Below are 18,964 nucleotides of genomic sequence, written 5' to 3'. Positions count from 1 at the left end.
TGGCAGCGCAAGTGAATATCTAAATACTTAAATGTTGGGAAAGTTTCTGACTCAACAATCCTTTCAGGCAATGAGTGTTGAGGAGAAACTTCCTCACAGAGACTACGGCAACAAAAACAAAAGATGCTGGAAAATCTCAGCAAGTCTGACAGCATCTGCGGAGAGAGAATAGAGCCAACGTTTTGAGTCTGGATGACACTTCAGCTTGCATTAGCGCAGAAAAAATGTGCTGAGGAATTTCACAGAAGTTTGGTGAAAAATGGACACCGGTGTAGGACAGACTATGAACAAAGTGCAAACGCCTGAGCAAAAAGCCTTTGCTTGGATATTAAATGATTGCATGGCAGTGGGAGAAGTTCGAGGGAGCTCAAGAGTGGGGATAAAGGAGAGTGAAAGAATGGCTATCAACAATGGGGCAGGGCTGTGTACAAGCAGCCAGTTAGAGGAACAAAGAGTCTGAGGGGATTTGTAAGACTGCAAGGGCCATAGTGGCACAGTGGTTAGCACTGCTGTCTCACAACTCCAGGGACCTGGGTTCGATTCCCAACTTGGGTCACTGTCTGTGTGGAGTCTGCACATTCTCCCCGTTTCTGCATGGGTTTCCTCGGGTGCTCCAGTTTCCTCCCGCAGTCCAAAGATGTGCAAGTTAGGTGCATTGGCCATGCTAAATTGCCCCTTAGTGTCCCAGGATGTGTAGGCTTTAGAGGGATTAGCAGGGTTACGGTGGGGATATGTGGGGTTACGGGGATAAGGCCTGGGTGGGATTGTTGTTGGTGCAGACTCGATGGGCCGAATGGCCTCCTTCTGCAGTGTCGGGGTTCTTTCTATCATTCACCTAAGGAGTGACAAGGTCAAGCGAGAACAACATAAATAATATTAAACTTAAGACTTTGGTAGATTGGATTTCCAAGTAGGTTAGCAAGGTCCCCTCTCCATGGTGGGTAATCACTAGTTAGTAACAAGAAGTTGGATAAAGCAGTATGAGGAACTCTTTCCGAGTGGCATAATGAACAGCATAAATGTTCAAGTGCAACCCAGTCAAGATAGACCTTGGATGATATTGGGATAATGTCATTTGGAATAATGGTCAGGATGTTCTAGAAGGAATTTCAGAACTACTTGCAAATGTAAGGAGCACTGTTGGCATACCTGCTGTAGGATATATCATGCTTCACTACTAATAGGTTAACTAATGGGAGATGATGGATGCCCAGGTCTGACATAGTTCTTAGAATCTTAATTGAACAATTGTGGGGTAATGGGGAAGAGAAGGTGGTGTGTGAGTTCCAGTGGTCATGGTCAGTTCATATCTGTACTTGCTCTGTGAGATGCCTGCTATGACTATTTTAGAAGAACAAAAAAGATTCTTGTCCCCCTTCAATGAGTTAACTAAGACCAAATGCAGGTTAAGCTTGGGACTTATAAGCAGAGTATCAGAAACCTTCTCGTGGGTTCAGAATTTCTTAGCTCGCAACTGAAAAGATTTTTAAAATTTATATTAAATCAAAAACCAAATTGGTCCAATCAAAGTCCCTACAAGAGAAACATTACAGATCCAAGCTGACAAGACAGGCCCCACTTTTCCTGTCTTGGGCTCGATCAACAAGATCCAAGCTGATAGGAGCAGGCATTACACCACCTCCAGTGCTTGATCTGAGCTTCACCTTAACCAAAAGGCGTTTTAAATAATTGCTTCAAATGAAGCCCCAGTGTAACCTTATTGACTTCTATCAAGCTTGGAATCAAACTTTTGCGCTTGATCTTAGCCTAAAAGGCCGAGAATAGGTTTGAGCAGAGTGCAGGAAGTTGAGGCTTCAAGTCAGCTACTTAGCTGCACCTTAAACATGTATTAGGTCTCTTTGTATGAATCCCTTTAGGTGAGAGCCTGTATTGAGTTAGCTTGCTTGATACCCAGAACTATGGCATAACATGTCAAGTAAATCAAGGTGACAGGTATAATCACATAGACCCATCTGTCACGCTGAAGTTTAATATTCATCGTACTGCTGAATAGGATGCTCTGGTGGTCAGGATAGTGGAGACAGGAAGATGCAGCCTCGTCGCTAGATGTGGAAACAGAAGCTCATTGTAACACTATCTGCTTAGGGCAATTTGTTGTCTTTTTGAAACAGGTTTACCCATCCCATCAGCACAGTCTCTGAGGGTTAGTATTAAAATCTATCCACAGCCGTCCATAGGCCTTATCATTTTACTTTTAAAGCCGTGATTAAGGACGTTTGCTTTTTGTTTTAATGTTTGCTTTTAAAAAATCAAAATGCAAATTTGTAGCATCAATTCCAGTGACTGACCACTGATGATTTGACAATTGAGCTTGGGACAATTACTCAATTCATTTGCTGAATTCATTTCAGTAAGATATTTAAATTCCTGCATGTACTCCTTATAATTCTCAACCCAGTGGTTATACAGTTTATAAGCCTGTCTCTCTCTTTCCGTACCCTGATGATGTATAGGTCAGACCTTTGTCTATTCTGTAGCTAATTATTCCTGGAAAGATTGCTGTCACCAGGGGCTTGAGGAGCATTACACCACGTCAAGCACAGCCGCACTCACACAGACAATCTAATTAGCGTGGCCAATCCACCTCACCTGCATGCTTTGGACTGTGGGAGGAAACCGGAGCATCTGGTGGAAGCCTACGCAGATGCAGGACAACATGCAAACTCCACACAGACAGATCCCAGGCTGGGTCCCTGGAGCAGTGAGCAGCAGTGCTAACCACTGTGCCACCCATACAAACCTATGAGCTGGCAAAATATGACACCACGCCCTGTTGCTGCTCACAGAAGTACATCAGATTTTACAGTGATTAAGAAATTGTTTCTCTGTTCAGTACTCGCCATCTTGATTGTTTTTGAAATTTTTTCTTTCTTTAAAACTTGTAAATTTGCAATGCATTGTGTGACCTGCTGGGATTTTTTAAAAGGCATAATCTTCGGGATTTTTGAAAGAATTGCAGCTTTTAAGTTCCCTTTTCCTGGAAAATAAAACTGAGGATATTGAATAGTTCCACAAGTGTCTTTGTTATCTTGAACTTCATCCTTATGGGTCTTCTTCTTAGGCAGTCCCCCAGGGTCGAGGCTTCCACACTAAAAATGTGTTCTCAGGAGACTGAGGATGCCATTGCGTGACCAACAGTCTCTCTCACAGCCGGGGGTAGATGGTGGATGGAGGAGTGGGTGGGGGAGGGTGCCGGTTTGCCAGGCGCTCCTTTCACTGTCAACGTTCGGCCTCAGTTTGTTCTCGGTGATGAAGCTCGAGCTATTCAGCTTCTTCCCAGATGCTTTATCTCCACTTTGGGTGGTCTTGGACCAGGGATTCCCAGGTCCGAGGTGATTAGCACTGCTGCCTCACAATGCCAGGGACCTGGGTTTGATTCCTGGCTTGGGTCACTGTCTGTGCAGAGTCTGCATGTTCTCCCTGTGTCCGTGTGAGTTTCCTCCGGGTGCTTTGGTTTCCTCCCACAGTTCGAAAGACATGCTAATTAGGTGCATTGGCCATACTAAATTCTCCCCCAGTGTACCTGAACAGGCACCGGAGCGTGGCGACTAGGGGATTTCCACAGTAACTTCTTTGCGGTGTTAATGTAAGCCCTCTTGTGACACTAATAAATAAACTTTTTTAAAAAACTAGGTGCCAATGGGGATGTTGCACTTTTTCAAGGAGGCTTTGAGTGTATCCTTGAAGTATTTCCTCTGCCCTTCTGGAGCTTGCTTGTGGTTACAGTAATGGTTTCATTAGTGGACAAGCAATCCATCCTGCCATTGTAGTTGGCTAATTTAAAACCTGTTGGTTAAAAAGCTGGTACCAGTTATGGTAACGATGAAATGATGGGATTGCCATAAAAACCCTTTTTATTCACTAATTTCCTTCTCGAAGGAGATAGAGTCATAGGCTGTATTTTACCGGCGGGGTGGGCGAGGCTCGCAGAATGGCATTCTCTGTTGGCCTCAGGTGGGATCCTATGAGCCTCAGGTGGGAGAAGCGGTAAAATTATGGCAACAGAGTTTTATAGCACAGTAGGAGGCCCTTCAGCCCAGCGTGTCTGTGCTGGCCATCAAACACCTATTCTAATCCCAATTTCCAGCACATTGCAACCAACCTGAAAAACAGTTATTTATCACTATGCTTTCTCTCACTCAGTCAATATTTTATCCAAATGCCTACTTTCCCTGTCAGTCCATGAGCTAGAACTTTGCTCACAAGTCTGTTGTGTGGCATTGTATCAAATGCTTTTTGAAAGTCCAAAAACACCACATCAACAGCATTGCCTTTATCAACCTTGTCTGTTAGCTCCTCAAAAAACTCCAGCAAGTTAGTTAGACATTATTTTCCCTGAATGAATCCATGCTGGTTTTCCTTAATTATCCTGCAGTTGACTAAGTGATGATTGATTTTGTCCCGAACTATAGTTTCCCGAAATTTCCCTATGACCGAAGACGGGTGTGTAATAGGCGGCATTATCCTTGCAGCCCTTCTTGACTGAGGGTATAACATTCACAATTCGCCAATTTTCTGACACCTCCCTTCTTACTTCGGTGGTTGGTAAATTGATGGAAAAGGTCCTTAGAGATGGGATTTACGACCATTTAGAAAGATGCGGATTAATCCGGGATAGTCAGCACGGTTCGTGAAGGGCAAGTCGTGCCTCACAAATTTGATAGAATTTTTTGAGGAGGTAACTAAGTGTGTTGATGAAGGTAGGGCAGTTGATGTCATATACATGGATTTTAGTAAGGCGTTTGATAAGGTCCCCCATGGTCGGCTTATGATGAAAGTGAGGAGGTGTGGGATAGAGGGAAAGTTGGCCGATTGGATAGGTAACTGGCTGTCTGATCGAAGACAGAGGGTGGTGGTGGATGGAAAATTTTCGGATTGGAGGCAGGTTGCTAGCGGAGTGCCGCAGGGATCAGTGCTTGGTCCTCTGCTCTTTGTGATTTTTATTAATGACTTAGAGGAGGGGGCTGAAGGGTGGATCAGTAAATTTGCTGATGACACCAAGATTGGTGGAGTAGTGGATGAGGTAGAGGGCTGTTGTAGGCTGCAAAGAGACATAGATAGGATGCAAAGCTGGGCTGAAAAATGGCAAATGGATTTTAACCCTGATAAATGTGAGGTGATTCATTTTGGTAGGACTAATTTAAATGTGGATTACAGGGTCAAAGGTAGGGTTCTGAAGACTGTGGAGGAACAGAGAGATCTTGGGGTTCATATCCACAGATCTCTAAAGGTTGCCACTCAAGTGGATAGAGCTGTGAAGAAGGCCTATAGTGTGTTAGCTTTTATTAACAGGGGGTTGGAGTTTAAGAGCCGTGGGGTTATGCTGCAACTGTACAGGCCCTTGGTGAGACCACATTTGGAATATTGTGTGCAGTTCTGGTCACCTCACTATAAGAAGGATGTGGAAGCGCTGGAAAGAGTGCAGAGGAGATTTACCAGGATGCTGCCTGGTTTGGAGGGTAGGTCTTATGAGGAAAGGTTGAGGGAGCTAGGGCTGTTCTCTCTGGAGCGGAGGAGGCTGAGGGGAGACTTAATAGAGGTTTATAAAATGATGAAGGGGATAGATAGAGTGAACGTTCAAAGACTATTTCCTCGGGTGGATGGAGCTATTACAAGGGGGCATAACTATAGGGTTCATGGTGGGAGATACAGGAAGGATATCAGAGGTAGGTTCTTTACGCAGAGAGTGGTTGGGGTGTGGAATGGACTGCCTGCAGTGACAGTGGAGTCAGACACTTTAGGAACATTTAAGCGGTTATTGGATAGGCACATGGAGCACAGCAGGATGATAGGGAGTGGGATAGCTTGATCTTGGTTTCAGATAAAGCTCGGCACAACATCGTGGGCCGAAGGGCCTGTTCTGTGCTGTACTGTTCTATGTTATATTGTGATACCCAATATTGGATGCAATATTTCAACTATGGTCTACTCAGGATTTTAAATAGATTCACTGTTGGAAAACCATTTTACATTTCTTATCAAAAGAAGTTTCACAACACCAGGTTAAAGTCCAACAGGTTTATTTGGAATCACGAGCTTTCGGAGCCCTGCTCCTTCATCAGGTGACTCGCCTGATGAAGAAGAAGTGCTCCGAAAGCTCGTGATTCCATATAAACCTGTTGGACTTTAACCTGGTGTTGTGAGAATTCTTACTGTGGCCACCCCACTCCACCACCGGCATCTGCACCTCATTACTTATTATAACATCGAGAATTCCATTAGCTTTGTTTAATGGCTTTTACCAGTTGAGATGCTGCTTTTAATGACTTGTTGACCGTAACCCTCAAATCCCTTAGTTTTTTTCACATCATCCAGCACTCTTAGAATTGTAGAATGGCTACAATTATGGGGAGACAGTGGAGAAGTGATATTGTCACTGGACTTGAGACCCAGGGTTAATGCTCATGGGACCTGGGATCAAATCCCACCATGGCAGATGGTGAAATTTCGATTCAACAAAAATCTGGAATTAAAATTATGTCGTTAAAAACCCATTTGGTTTTTGTCATAAAAACCTATCTGACTCTTAAATGCTGGCCCAGCTAACAACATACAAATCCCATGAATGAATAAAGAAAGTACAGCAGGCCAATTTGGCCTGTTATTTCCATGTTAGCTGTCTGCTGGAACACATTGGATTTTCTGACTGGCAAGTCATGAATTTGGGTCATCATGTTTTTTTTGATGCATGGCCTCATGCTGGCTTTGGCAATGAGTGGACTGGTAATTTAAGCAGTGGTTAGATAATTGATTGAACTCGAGATTCGCTGTGCTAGTTTTTACCTTGAGGCATTAATCTACCATTTCAGTCAATAATCTGAGCACTATTTCACAATGAATAATATCATTGAGGATCGCTTTGATTTTAGAATGTGCTGGTACTTCATTGCGGTTTCACTGAACGTATATCACATTATGTTCTGAAGTAACCTGATGAGAATTTAAAAAATAGACATATCAGGGCAATATCTTTTGGATGAATGTAAACGTTTCTACTCTGATGCATTGAGTCATTCTTGGGAATGATCAGATTGACAGAGGCTTATTTGCCACGTCATACCCCTGCTATGGCTTCGGCAAGTGGCTCTGTGACATCCTGGCCCTCAGCAACTCCATCCCCTTTACCAGAGGAGACAGTTTGCTCCTCCGTACTTCTCTCAGCCAAGACATCCCCCCCTTTATAGCACTAGGCTGTGCAGGATGCAGCAGACAATGATGATCCAGGATACTCTCTGCTGTGAGTGTTGGAGAGCCCCCCCAGTTCAAACACCTGACCTTCATCTTTAGGAAACCTATCGTCTGTTCAGTCATGAACCTGGTGGAGGTGTGTGGCATTGTAACTCTCCTTGGCAGCACTCTGAGGACAGCAAACTGGTGTCATCAGCCATGCCTTCTGAGAGTACCCCTTGACCCTGAGGAGCCAGCCCTGCATGGGCTGATTCTTCAAAAATCTGTAGATTTTTTTGAGAGCTGCCTGCGAACCAAGCACAAACATGCAGGATTTACATTTTGTGATCACATAGGAACCATATGTTCAAAGGGTGGAATTCCTTTCCATTGATGAATGTGACTGCTATTGTCAGGGACCTCTCCAGGTCACAAGTGTGCAGTCAATAATGCCCTACACTTGCGGGAAACCTAAAATTGCTGCAAATCCCAATGCTCCTGCAGCCTATCTTTAAGGTAGAATTGGACAAGTTGGTGTATTGTCCTCTTCAAGGCATCCGTGACCTCCTGGGTACATGTGTGAGTCACTGACTGGTAGATGCCGCACAGGTCTCTAGTGGAATCTGGAAGGAGCCACTGGCAAATAAGTTTAAGGTGCAAGTGACATTCGATGCCACTGGCATGGGATTTCCTTCAAGTCCTTCCAGCCACAGGGCATTGTGTAGAAGCTAGCAGCTATGTGCAACCACATTCAGTGACATCAGAAGCAGCCCTGGCAATGCCTTTTGCTCATCTGTAGACAGCTGCACCAGTTGTGGTACACCTGCGGTTGGGGCATGGCTCAACTTTTGCAGTTGACCCAGTTCGCCAGTACCCTGACCACTTGAGGCCCCTCTGCCTCTAGCTGTTCAGGCTGTTATGCCTCCTGGTCCAGTGACAATTTGCTACGAGTCCTCCTTCTCCTCATCTGGATGAGGGCCAGCAGAGAGGTAGGGTGTCCTGCAGCCTGCATCATCTGGGCCTCTGTAGATTTGTGAATGAATTGAAACAATGGGCGGAATCTTACAAGAACCTGGCAAAGTGTGAGTTCTGGTGCAAAAACTGGAGTGGAATTTTCCAGCTCCACTGGCCGGTTTTCTCTCTGGATCTTGTGACTTTAACTGCCAAACAAAAAGAGCGGTTGGTGTTTGCGCCATCTGTCTGGTGAGGAGGGGACTCTTTGAGCTGGGATCCGGTTCCAGTTAGATAGGGGTGCCATTATTAAAGATCACCCGATCTCTCCCCCACCCTCCATCGTGGAGGTATCTGATTACGTCGCTGGCGAGGGGTGGCAAAAATTGGAAATTGTGACCTCCCCGGCGAGTGGTGGGATTTGAACCCGGGTCCCTAGATCTTGCCATGGGTTTCTGGATTACTAGTACCACTACAATTCAACTGGGGTAGCATGGTGGCACAGTGGTTAGCATTGCTGCCTCAGAGTGCCAGGGACCCAGCTTCAATTCCAGCTCCGGGTCACTGTCTGTGTGGAGTTTGCACTTTCTCCCCGTGTCTGCGTGGGTTTCCTCCAGGTGCTCCGGTTTCCTCCCACAGTCCTAAAATGTGCGGGTTAGGTTAATTGGCATTGCTAAGTTGACCGTAGTTTCAGGGGGATTGGCAGGGTAAATGTGCAGGGTTACGGGAACAGAGCTCAGGTTGGATGTGGTCAGTGCAGACTCAATGGGCCCGAATGGCCTACTTCTGTACTGTGGGGATTCTATGAATCTCTCTCTGCCACCGCCTCTCCACATGTAATTTTTTAACATAATTTATTTATCTGTACAATATTCTTGATTTTAGGGGTGGAATTTTCCAGTCCCGCCCACCATGGGAAACATAATGGGCGGGACACAGACCATGCAAAGGTCCGTTGACCTTGGACGGGATTTTCCGGCCTTGGTGTGAGCTCAGTCGGAAAATCCCACCCCATGTGTTTGATCACAGTCTTTAACTCCAGCCCATCAAAACTAGCTTCCGGTCCAGTTTAATTACCCAACCAGCTCAACAGGCCAATCCAGCTTCCCAATTGCTATCTGAGCAAATACAGCATCATCTTTCTTTGACAGAGCACAATTAACACATGAAAATAGGATTGTTGACTTAAAGTTATTGAATTCCAGACATCCTCTGCTTAATATCAAAACCAATATGTTTAACTGCACCACAAGCCAGACTCCCAATTTTAAGTTCCACACTATTCTTCATTAAAAACATATTTCTAAAAAATCCGCTCTACCACCCCATAAGAAATCAACATGCATCATGAAGATGCCTGAAAGCTTTCCTTTAAATTGTGCCAAAAAAAAATTGTGGCGTTTGTTTTGAGTTGAACACAACGTATTTACTTCAAAATGTAGAATCAAGGTATTTATCTTTGTGAATCATGTACCAGGACACTCTGATCCCTCTGTACCACAGATCTCACTGAAAAATACCACATCGTTCAACTCAACTTGTTTAGTTTGTGTTGTTTTCTTCCTTTCTCTTGCTGCCTCTCTGGATCATTTTAGAAACATGTCTTTGATAAATATCACCCTGAGAGAAATGCGGATTTTATGTCGATTGATCCAACTTCCATGAATTGCAAGATTATTTTTCCAAGCTGTGGGATACCTAATATCTCCACCCGCCTCCCTGTTGCTCTTTAAACCCCGAACAACTAGCTTCCCTTTAACCTATAAGTCCCCTCTGCAAGGACGTCTGGTACAAAGCCACCTGTGCGACAAAACTGATTGCCCCCTACTTCATGCCGCAGAATAAACTCTAAACTCGCTTCAACTATCGAATTCCTCTCTTATTACTTTATCCTCAAGTTTATTGGCAATCGCTAAAATTTTTGAGGAATCCTGCTTCTAGTCATGTTCTGAGACTCCAGATGTGGTGGGTGGAGGTCCTTTTGGCCAAAGGGAAGGCATTGCTGGGCCGCCCACCACTGCACTCAGTCGGAAAAACAGAGAATTCAGCTTTAAATCTGGTTGCCAGTCTACAAAGTGTAGAATGAAAATATTTGGCCGGAATTTTTCAACCATTCACGCCAGTGGGATTTTCCCATCCCGCTGCAGTGAACGGAGATTTGGCTTGTCACCAAATTCTCCATCTTTGCTGCAGTGGGAGCATGGCGTGAACGGACAGTAAGATCGCACCCTTTGTCTTTGTCCTATATCATGGCAATGACCTCATTAAGGTCATGTGCCAATGGAAGACTTGTAATCTAACAAGTGGTGGCATCTTCAACTTTTTTTTAGATACATATTTTACACTTCTCAGTAATCTCTTCTACTGGCCTCATTTACTCTTCACTTACCATCCTTTGGCAAGAATTTTAACCTTTGACGAGTTGGATGAACAATTTTCCATGTAACTTTAAGACATTTTGTTTTTTTACTCTGATTCTTATCACCTGTTGCCATTAATAACCATTTAAAACTCTGATGATAAACATCAGGTTTTGTTAAGAGGACAAAATGTCATCACTGGGTAAACTTCAGATCCACTGACTTTCTAAAAATAATTGCCTGATCAGCCTCCATGTCAAATTTAATTTGTGCCTTTTTCATAGAAGGTTTATGCAACAGTGTTGATATATGAGCATACAAACTAAGAGCGAGTAGGCCATTCGGGCCCCTGAATCTGCTCTGCCATTCATTAAGGCCATGGCTGATCTGATTCTGGCCTCAACTGCACATTCCACCTACCCTCAGGAACCTTTGATCTCTCTTGTTAGTCAAGAATCTATCTACTACCCCTGTCTGAAAAATATTCAATGACCTTGCCTCCACTGCTCTTTCAGGATGAGAGTTCCAAAGATTCACGACCCTCTGAGAGCAAAGATTTCTCCTCATCTCCGTCTTAAATGGGACATCCTGTATTTTTAGACAGTGGCCCCTAATTCTAGTCTCTTCTACAAGACGAAACATCCTTTCAGCATCCTCCTTGTCAAGTTCCCTCAGGATCTTATATGTTCAATACGATCACCTCTCAATCTTCTAAACTCCAAACTTCCTCATATGATAACACCTCCCACCCCAGGTATCTGTCGAGTGAATCTTTTCTGAACTGCTTCTATATCTTTGCTTAGATAAGGAGACCAAAACTGTACATAGTACTCTAGATGTGGTCTCACCCATACCCTGTACAACTGTAGCACAACATTTCTGCTTGCATTAAACAACAACATTCAACCTTAATCACTTGCTGTATCTGCATACTAACTTTTTCACGTACCAGGACACCTAAATTCCTCTGCGATCTCTCAATGTAAATGATATGTTGCTTTTCTATTCCCCCGGCGAAAATGGACAAGTTCACATTTTCCCACATTGTACTCCACCTGCCAAATTTCTACTCACTCACTTAACCTGCGTCCCTTTTCAGTTTCCTATGTCTGCTTCACACATTATTTTGCTACCTGTCTTTCTGACATCAGCAAATGTAGCAAACGTATATTTGGTCCCTTTATCCAAGTTATTAATATAAATTGTAAACAGTTGAGATCCCAGCACTGACCCCTGTGGCGCTCCACTTGTCACATCAATCAATCAATACCCAAGTAGACACATAAGAAAACTTGGATCCCATGATTCCGCAATGCACTGGACTTGTTACATTTTGAAAAAGACCCATTTATTCCTACCTACTCTTTGCTTCCTGTTAGCTGACTCTTCTGTGTTGTATGTCTTGTCTGGCTTTCCATACTTTTCAAGCCAATGCATTGTGGAATCGCAGGATCCAAGTTTTCATATCTGCCTACCTGTGAATTGATTGATCCTGAAAAGTACCAGGACCATCTGCATCTGCTGCCCTTCTCCATCTAGGTGTTAGAGATCCTGGGTTTGGAAGGTCTTGTCGAAGGAACCTTGCTGAGTTGTTGCAGTGCATTTGTAGACGGTACACACTGCTGCCACTGCAGTTCCTACCTGTAGAGACTCTTACTATCTGTTTTTATTTTCCTAGTTAGCTTTGTCTCGTACTCCTAATTACTTCCTCCTTATTAATCTTTTGGTCTCTCTTTGCTGTTCATTATATTTTGTCCAATCTTCTGATCTGCCCCATGACTTTGCAGAATTATACACTTTTTCTTTCAATTTGACACTATCTTTAATAACTTCTTCATTTAGCCACAGATGGTGTGACTTTTCTTATTCTTTCTTTCTCAATGGAATGTGTCTTTTCGGAGCATTCTGAAATATCTTCTTAAATGGCTACCACTACATCTGCACTGACTTATCCTTGAACTTAGTTTCCCCAGTTCACTTTAGCCAGATCTGTCTTCATGTCCTCATGGGTTGTTGATATTTAAGTTTAAAACACTAGTGTTAAATCCACTCCTCTCTCCCTCAAACTGAATGTGAAATGCAATCTTATTATGATCACTACTACCTCGGGCTCCTTTATTATGAAGTCATTAATTAATTTTGTCTTGTTGCACATTACTAGATTTAGTGCAGCCTGCTCTCTGAAACTATCCTGAAAACACTTTATGAACTCACCAAGCCGGCTACCTTTGCTAATATGATTTGCCCAATTTATATGTAGATTAAAATCACCCATGATCATTATTGTACCTTTCTCACAAGTCCACATTATTTCTTCCTGTATACCCCATCCTAGGTGTGATTATTGTTAGGGGGCCGAGAAACCACTCCCAGAAGTAACTTCTTCGGTGGGGTTTTATAGCCTCGCTCATCTGGAAACTGTAAAATCCCGCACAAGGTCAAAGGACCTTCCCATTCTCCGCCCCTCACCCACTCCGATTCCCGTGGTGGGCGGGCCGGTAAAACTCCGGCCCTTAACTTCACTATTTCTCATCTCTACCCAAACTGATTTAATCTCCGTAAGGTATCTCACTATGACTATATCAGACATTATGAAATGGCTGACTTCAGCTATTTTACTTGGAACTACAACTCTCTTTGCTGATCTCAGTGTGTTGTCATCATCAAATGAAGCAAGTAGTGCTTTCCCTAATATTGCACTGAGCCTCACCACTTAGTGAATCAAGATAACGTGTTAACCAATGTGTTCCATATATTGTTGATGCGCAAGCAATATCTAGCACTGCACAGTTTAGAGGCTGTGATCATCATATTCAGCACGGAATTAAAACTCCTTGCGATGACTGCGATTTGTTTTTTTTCCGGATTCATTATCGCCTTCATCCCCTTTCTCAGAATCCTTTGTGTCGTCTTGAGGACCCACCCCTCTGTTTATGGACATGATACTTTGAATCGCACCTGAAGCATTTGATAACTTGCTCCTGTGCCTTCCTGGGATTAATTTATAATTGCTGCTCCAACTCTGCCTCCTGCTATCATAGCCCAAACTGCGATCCTCATTCTGCTTTGCTCTAATCCTTCCATGGTACTGACCCATGCGTCCAGTGTGTGGACAATTTTGAGACCCTTTGATTCTTTTTTTTAATACTTTTCCAATTCAATCAGATCAAATCCAATTCAGAGTCTCAACAAGTTGAGACATTTCCGATCCAGGCTGACAAGACAGGGCGGGTGACTAAGCCACCCTGTCCTGGGCCTGATCTACATGAGTCAAGCTGATTGGAGAAGGGGGAGGATCCTCCTCCAAGACTTGAGCTCATTTGCATCTTAGCCAAAAGGCCGAGATGCCGCTTTTAAAAATTGCTTCATATGAAACATATGAAGCCTCAGCATAACCCCATGACCTCAACCAAGTGCAGATCCGATACTACACTTGATCTTAGCCAAAAGGCCGAGAAGCGATGCCTTTGATTCTTGCATCAGTGCAACATGGGCTATCTGTGTCACTAAAAGGGCTGGTGTAAATGATTAGTTCCCCAGGCATTTCTTTCTTGGCAGCAGACATCTGACCCAGAAAGAACAGATCTCCAAGAACTAAACAGCCATTAGAATGAGGAGAGTATCCGTATGAGACATCTCAGCGCAATCCAACAATTATAGCGCGAGTACTGATCCAGCAATCTCCATGTTGATTCTCATCAATCCTTTATATAAGCTGTTAAAGTCCATGATATATTCCTCCATGGAGTGATCATCTGTTTTCTATTAAAGTCTGACTGCCTCCAGCATGCAACAGATCATCCTTCTTATAAATTTCATCCAAGATTTCGAATAGAAGAACCAAGCCTTCATCACTATCCAACTGACAGTCATCCAACTCTGAAAATGCTTCTGTTTTGCCTCTGGTAGGAAGCAGCAATACCAAGGGAGTACCTTGTTTCCTCTCTGGCAAGGATATAACTGACGTTCACAAATCTGCTTAATTATTTCAGTGGTCATATGTGTCAGAAGCTGAGGGCGTCAGAGAGGATCATCATACCCTGACAATTTACCCTTGCTTTCAGCTGTTTTTCACATCTACTAGGATTATACTTTACTACCTGAATTTTTTTCTCCATTTCCAACTTTCATCATTGGGCAAACATCCTCTAATATCATCTCGCATTTGAGAAAACAGGTTCATGGAAGCTCATAGAATCCTTACAGTGCCAAAGGAGGCCACTTGGCCCATTGAGTCTGCACCGACTCTCTGACAGAGTATCTTACCCAGGCCCTCTTCCCCCACCCTATCCGTGTAACCCCATACGTTTCTCATGGCTAATCCATCTAACCTACACGTCTTGAGACAAGGGGCGATTTACCGTGGCCAATGCACCTAACCCGCGCATCTTTGGACTGTGGAGGAAACGGGAGCACCCGGAGGAAACCCATGCAGACATGGGGAGAATGTGAAAACGCCACACGACAGTCACCCAAGTCCAGAATCGAACATGGGTCCCTGGCACTGTGAGGCAGCAGTGCTAACCACTGTGCCAGCCTCAAAGTCTGATGCTCTACCGTCTGACCTATCCGGGTTTCAAAGGTTGGTGAAAGATAAAGCTTGAGGCAATCCTTACACACTTATTTATTTATTTGCACAGTTACCCATTGCAAGCATACGCCTCCTAGCCTAGCGGCCATGGTTTTAGTCTGTGTTCATTTCTAGGGCTCAAGTGAATCTCCAGTCAATGCCCACCATTAGTCTACCGTTAAATACTGATATCCAATTAGGGCACTTATACTCTGGTTGCTCTCGGTCAATAACAGATGCACCTGTGTTGCTGTCAGCGTGTGGTACAGTATTGTCAGAAACTGCACAGTGCAAAGCTTCAAGTCTGCAGCTGTGGTATCTTTCAGTTAAAAATCTCTTGGATTTCAAATGAGCTGGACGTGACGAAGGACTGAAAGCATCCTCACAGTATTTTAACAACTTCCTACACAACAATGAATAGAAAGCAGTACTTTATTCCCATCAGCCCTTGGGTTTATCTTGACTAAGCCCAAATACCATACTTACTGTTGCAAGTAGTAAACCACAAATTTGCAAAGTTGCAACGGTGCGATGCTAAGGAAGTTAACGACGACTGTATTTCCTCAGCGTCTGGTAGAAATTATAGAATCATAGAATCCGACAGTGCAGAAAGAGGCCATTCGGCCCATCAAGTCTGCACCAACCACAATCCCACCCAGGCCCTATCCACATATCCCTACATATTTACCCACTAACCTATGCATCCCGGGACACTAAGGGGCAATTTAGAATGGCCAATCAACCTCGCCCGCACACCTTTGGACTGTGGGAGGAAACCGGAGCACCCGGAGGAAACCCACGCAGACACAGTCTGCTTATCTTATACTTTGTAGCTCGCTTCAGTTTGATGTGAAAGTTTCAACGATCAGTTTAGAGCTACAATTTGTGACATTCTTGCGCTGGAGAATGGTGGAATGTAATGGAATGCAATGTGTAATGCAGCAGAAAATTGTGTTTGTTTTGCCTTCAGCCTGTTCGCGCACACATTTTCATTCAGCTGGGTTCCTGAAAATGTTTTGCAGTGTGATATTAAATGCAGTGTTAAATATTACTGTAGTGCTACTCCTTGGCAATGAAAAAAAATTCTGAATGACAATAGTGCTGTGCAAAGTTCAAACTATCATTTGTGCATAATTACAGCACAATTTATTCCATTCTGGTACGATTGCTGACCTTTCCTCAAAGGTTCAGTGAGTAGTGGTTGTATTTTGTTCATTACTAAGCATTAAACAATGCTAAAGCTGGCTGTAAGCTGCAAGACAGTGAGAAATATAGTTATCGTCAGTGCCCTTTGAACTGGCCTGGTGAACCATCCATAATAGTAAGCAATTGTAGCAGATTTCAGTGTTAAGAAAATCAGACAGACCAATGATCCAAGCAATGATAAGTCAGCTACTCCTGCAAAACTTCCCTCAGTAGCATTTTGGGCCCGGTTTCGTGTTGCAAAAACTGACCCACCGACTAATTAAGCAAAAACCTGATACACTCTCCACTCATTTCTATAAACCAGCATGTCGGATTTCATCAGCAGCCCCCTGAGGTGTTTCCTGTCCCACTGGCAAGAGAGACAAACCAGTGAGAGATGGGGCAGGGTGAAATACAGCCCCAGGAAAATAATATTGACATTCCGCCACATTGATTACGCGTCCCAGTAAGTCTTTTGGCTTCAGATCTAACAAGGCCAAGGAATTCTCTCATTGATCTCGACAATACCTCTCCCCTTCGACTGGGATGAAGGCCTGAGAGAAGCAGTGGCGTTGAATATTTAGTGTTGAGATTTGCAATTGTAAGGTTTTGTTATACTGGGAATATGGAAATTTCTGAAGATGCGGTAGACACCTCTTTTGTCCGTACTCACCTCTGGCTGCAGCAAAGAAACTCATACACTGTAATAGAAATTTCCCAAATGTATTTGGATGTGAGAGTAAGTCAGATATATATACAAGCCAATTGCAGGGCATAGTGTAACACATGTAAGTTTCTGCAAAAATAGACCACATGCTCAACTGAAGGTGAAGAAACGAGAAGCCAAGTCTAACATTTAGGCCAGAGGGACATAGAATCGTAGAAACCTTACAGTGTAGAAGGAGGCCATTCGGCCCATCGAATCTGCACCGACCACAATCTCACCCCAGGCCCTATCCCCACAACCCCACACATTTGCCCCACTAATCCCTCTGACCTACACATCCCGCGACACTAAGGGGCAATTTTGCATGGCCAATCAACCTAACCCACACATCTTCGGACTGTGGGAGGAAACCAGAGCACCCGGAGGAAACCCACGCAGACACGGGGAGAACGTGCAAACTCCACACAGACAGTGACCCAAGCCGGGAATCAAACTCAGGATCCTGGAGCTGTGAGGCAGCAGTGCTAATCATTGTGCCATCGTGCCGCCCCATGTTTAAACAAAGCATTGAGATTGCTTTGCAGCACCTATTTACTAAGTGCTATTCTCATTATTGGCAGAGGGTAGTGTGGTGTGTATGTAGAACAGCTTGAATTTAAGTCATTTTGTCAATCACTTGACTTTCAATTGTTGTTACATTGACCCTGAAACCAGGTGGCAAGAACATCAGTGCTTCTGTTGAGAACATCTGTCAGCAGAGAGACACATTGTGACCTAAATATCTGGGTGGAACCAGCAAAACCTCCAACTGAACCCAAGCCAAAACAGGTGATACGGCTTTCTTCCAGACATAGGAAACAGAATATCTAACAATGCTTTCATCAAAAACCCCCTTTGAGTTAATACATCAAGAAATCTAGAGTCATGTTTGAGTTTGGACTAAATTGAACATAAAAGAAATGCAAATATATGTAATTTGTCCAGAGTCTATTTTCTGGCGCGCACCAATATTGGATAAAGCTTCGCTAATTTCAGATTGGATCTTATCCTTGGATGCCAGTTTTTGATGGAGTGCTTTTGTTCATTTTAAGAGCAGCCTATCTATTTGTTACCATTGTTTCTTTCGCTATTACTTCCCCAGCTTTCCTGGAGCCTTGCCTTGTGGGGAAGTTCCAATATTTTCTCTTGTTTCCTACTGAGAGTGTTGATTCCTGATGAGCACAGACACCCCATAACCAGATAACAGAAGACCCGGGACCCTCCGCGAATGTTTCTGACTCAGTCCAAAAGTTGGACACTCGGGAGAGATCTGCGGTACTTATCTGGATACTTAGCGAGGAAACATTAGACCGGTTAAAACCTAGTTTAACACCTGGGTAACTCCACAACTGAAACCCCTAATCATCCATCCACCTTCTCTCCTGACCACCAGACTAACTCTCCGATCACTGCATTACACCCCCTACCACCACCCCCCCCCCCCCTCCCCACTCGACTATCCTCTGATCTGACCCAACCCGTCAATCCCCTTGGCCTGAGTACCTTCCTCTACTGATTACCCTCCAACCACTTGACTACCTCCCTTGACCACCCAACTATCCCTCAGATCCAAATACCCAGGGGCAGCACGGCGGCACAGCAGTTAGCACTGCTGCCGAACAGCACCGGGTTCGATTCCCGGCTTGGGTCACTGTCTGTGCAGAGTTTGCACATTCTCCCCGTGTCTGCATGGGTTTCCTCCGGGTGCTCCAGTTTCCTCCCACAGTCCAAAAGACGTGCTGGTTAGGTGCATTGGCCATGCTAAAATCTCCCTCAGTGAACCTGAACAGGTGCCGGAGTGTGGCGACTGGGGGATTTTCACAGTAGCTTCATTGCAGTTATAATGAAAGCCTACTTGTAACTCTAATAAATAAACTTTAAACCCACTTACTATCTCACTCACCTACCACTTCACCCACCTGTCACCCTATCCACCTCACCCATGTTCCCATACACAGGTACCCACCTCACCCATCTCCCCATATATAGGTACCCGCCTCACTC

The 18,964-nt window shown here is 44.2% G+C and overlaps 1 protein-coding gene and 1 pseudogene across 3 annotated transcripts in view; one reads left to right on the top strand and one right to left on the bottom strand.

Annotated features, from left to right (window-relative positions):
- slco4a1 (solute carrier organic anion transporter family, member 4A1) overlaps positions 1–18,964 on the top strand; it is a 192,891-nt gene that overhangs the window by 11,817 nt on the left and 162,110 nt on the right. Inside the window, exon 2 of one of the 3 annotated variants that reach the window (XM_078236702.1) lies at positions 17,636–17,749. The exons of the other annotated variants lie outside the window; for them this stretch is intronic. The gene's annotated coding sequence lies outside the window, so the exon portion shown is untranslated. The remainder of the gene's footprint in view (positions 1–17,635; positions 17,750–18,964) is intronic. 3 annotated transcript variants of the gene reach the window in all.
- LOC144508785 (U2 spliceosomal RNA) lies at positions 13,833–13,962 on the bottom strand (annotated as a pseudogene).

The sequence above is a fragment of the Mustelus asterias genome, chromosome 20 (assembly GCF_964213995.1).
Source record: "Mustelus asterias chromosome 20, sMusAst1.hap1.1, whole genome shotgun sequence".
Taxonomy (NCBI): domain Eukaryota; kingdom Metazoa; phylum Chordata; class Chondrichthyes; order Carcharhiniformes; family Triakidae; genus Mustelus; species Mustelus asterias.
The sequence above is the reverse complement of the archived record's forward strand: the minus strand, read 5'-3'. Positions and strand labels throughout refer to the sequence as shown.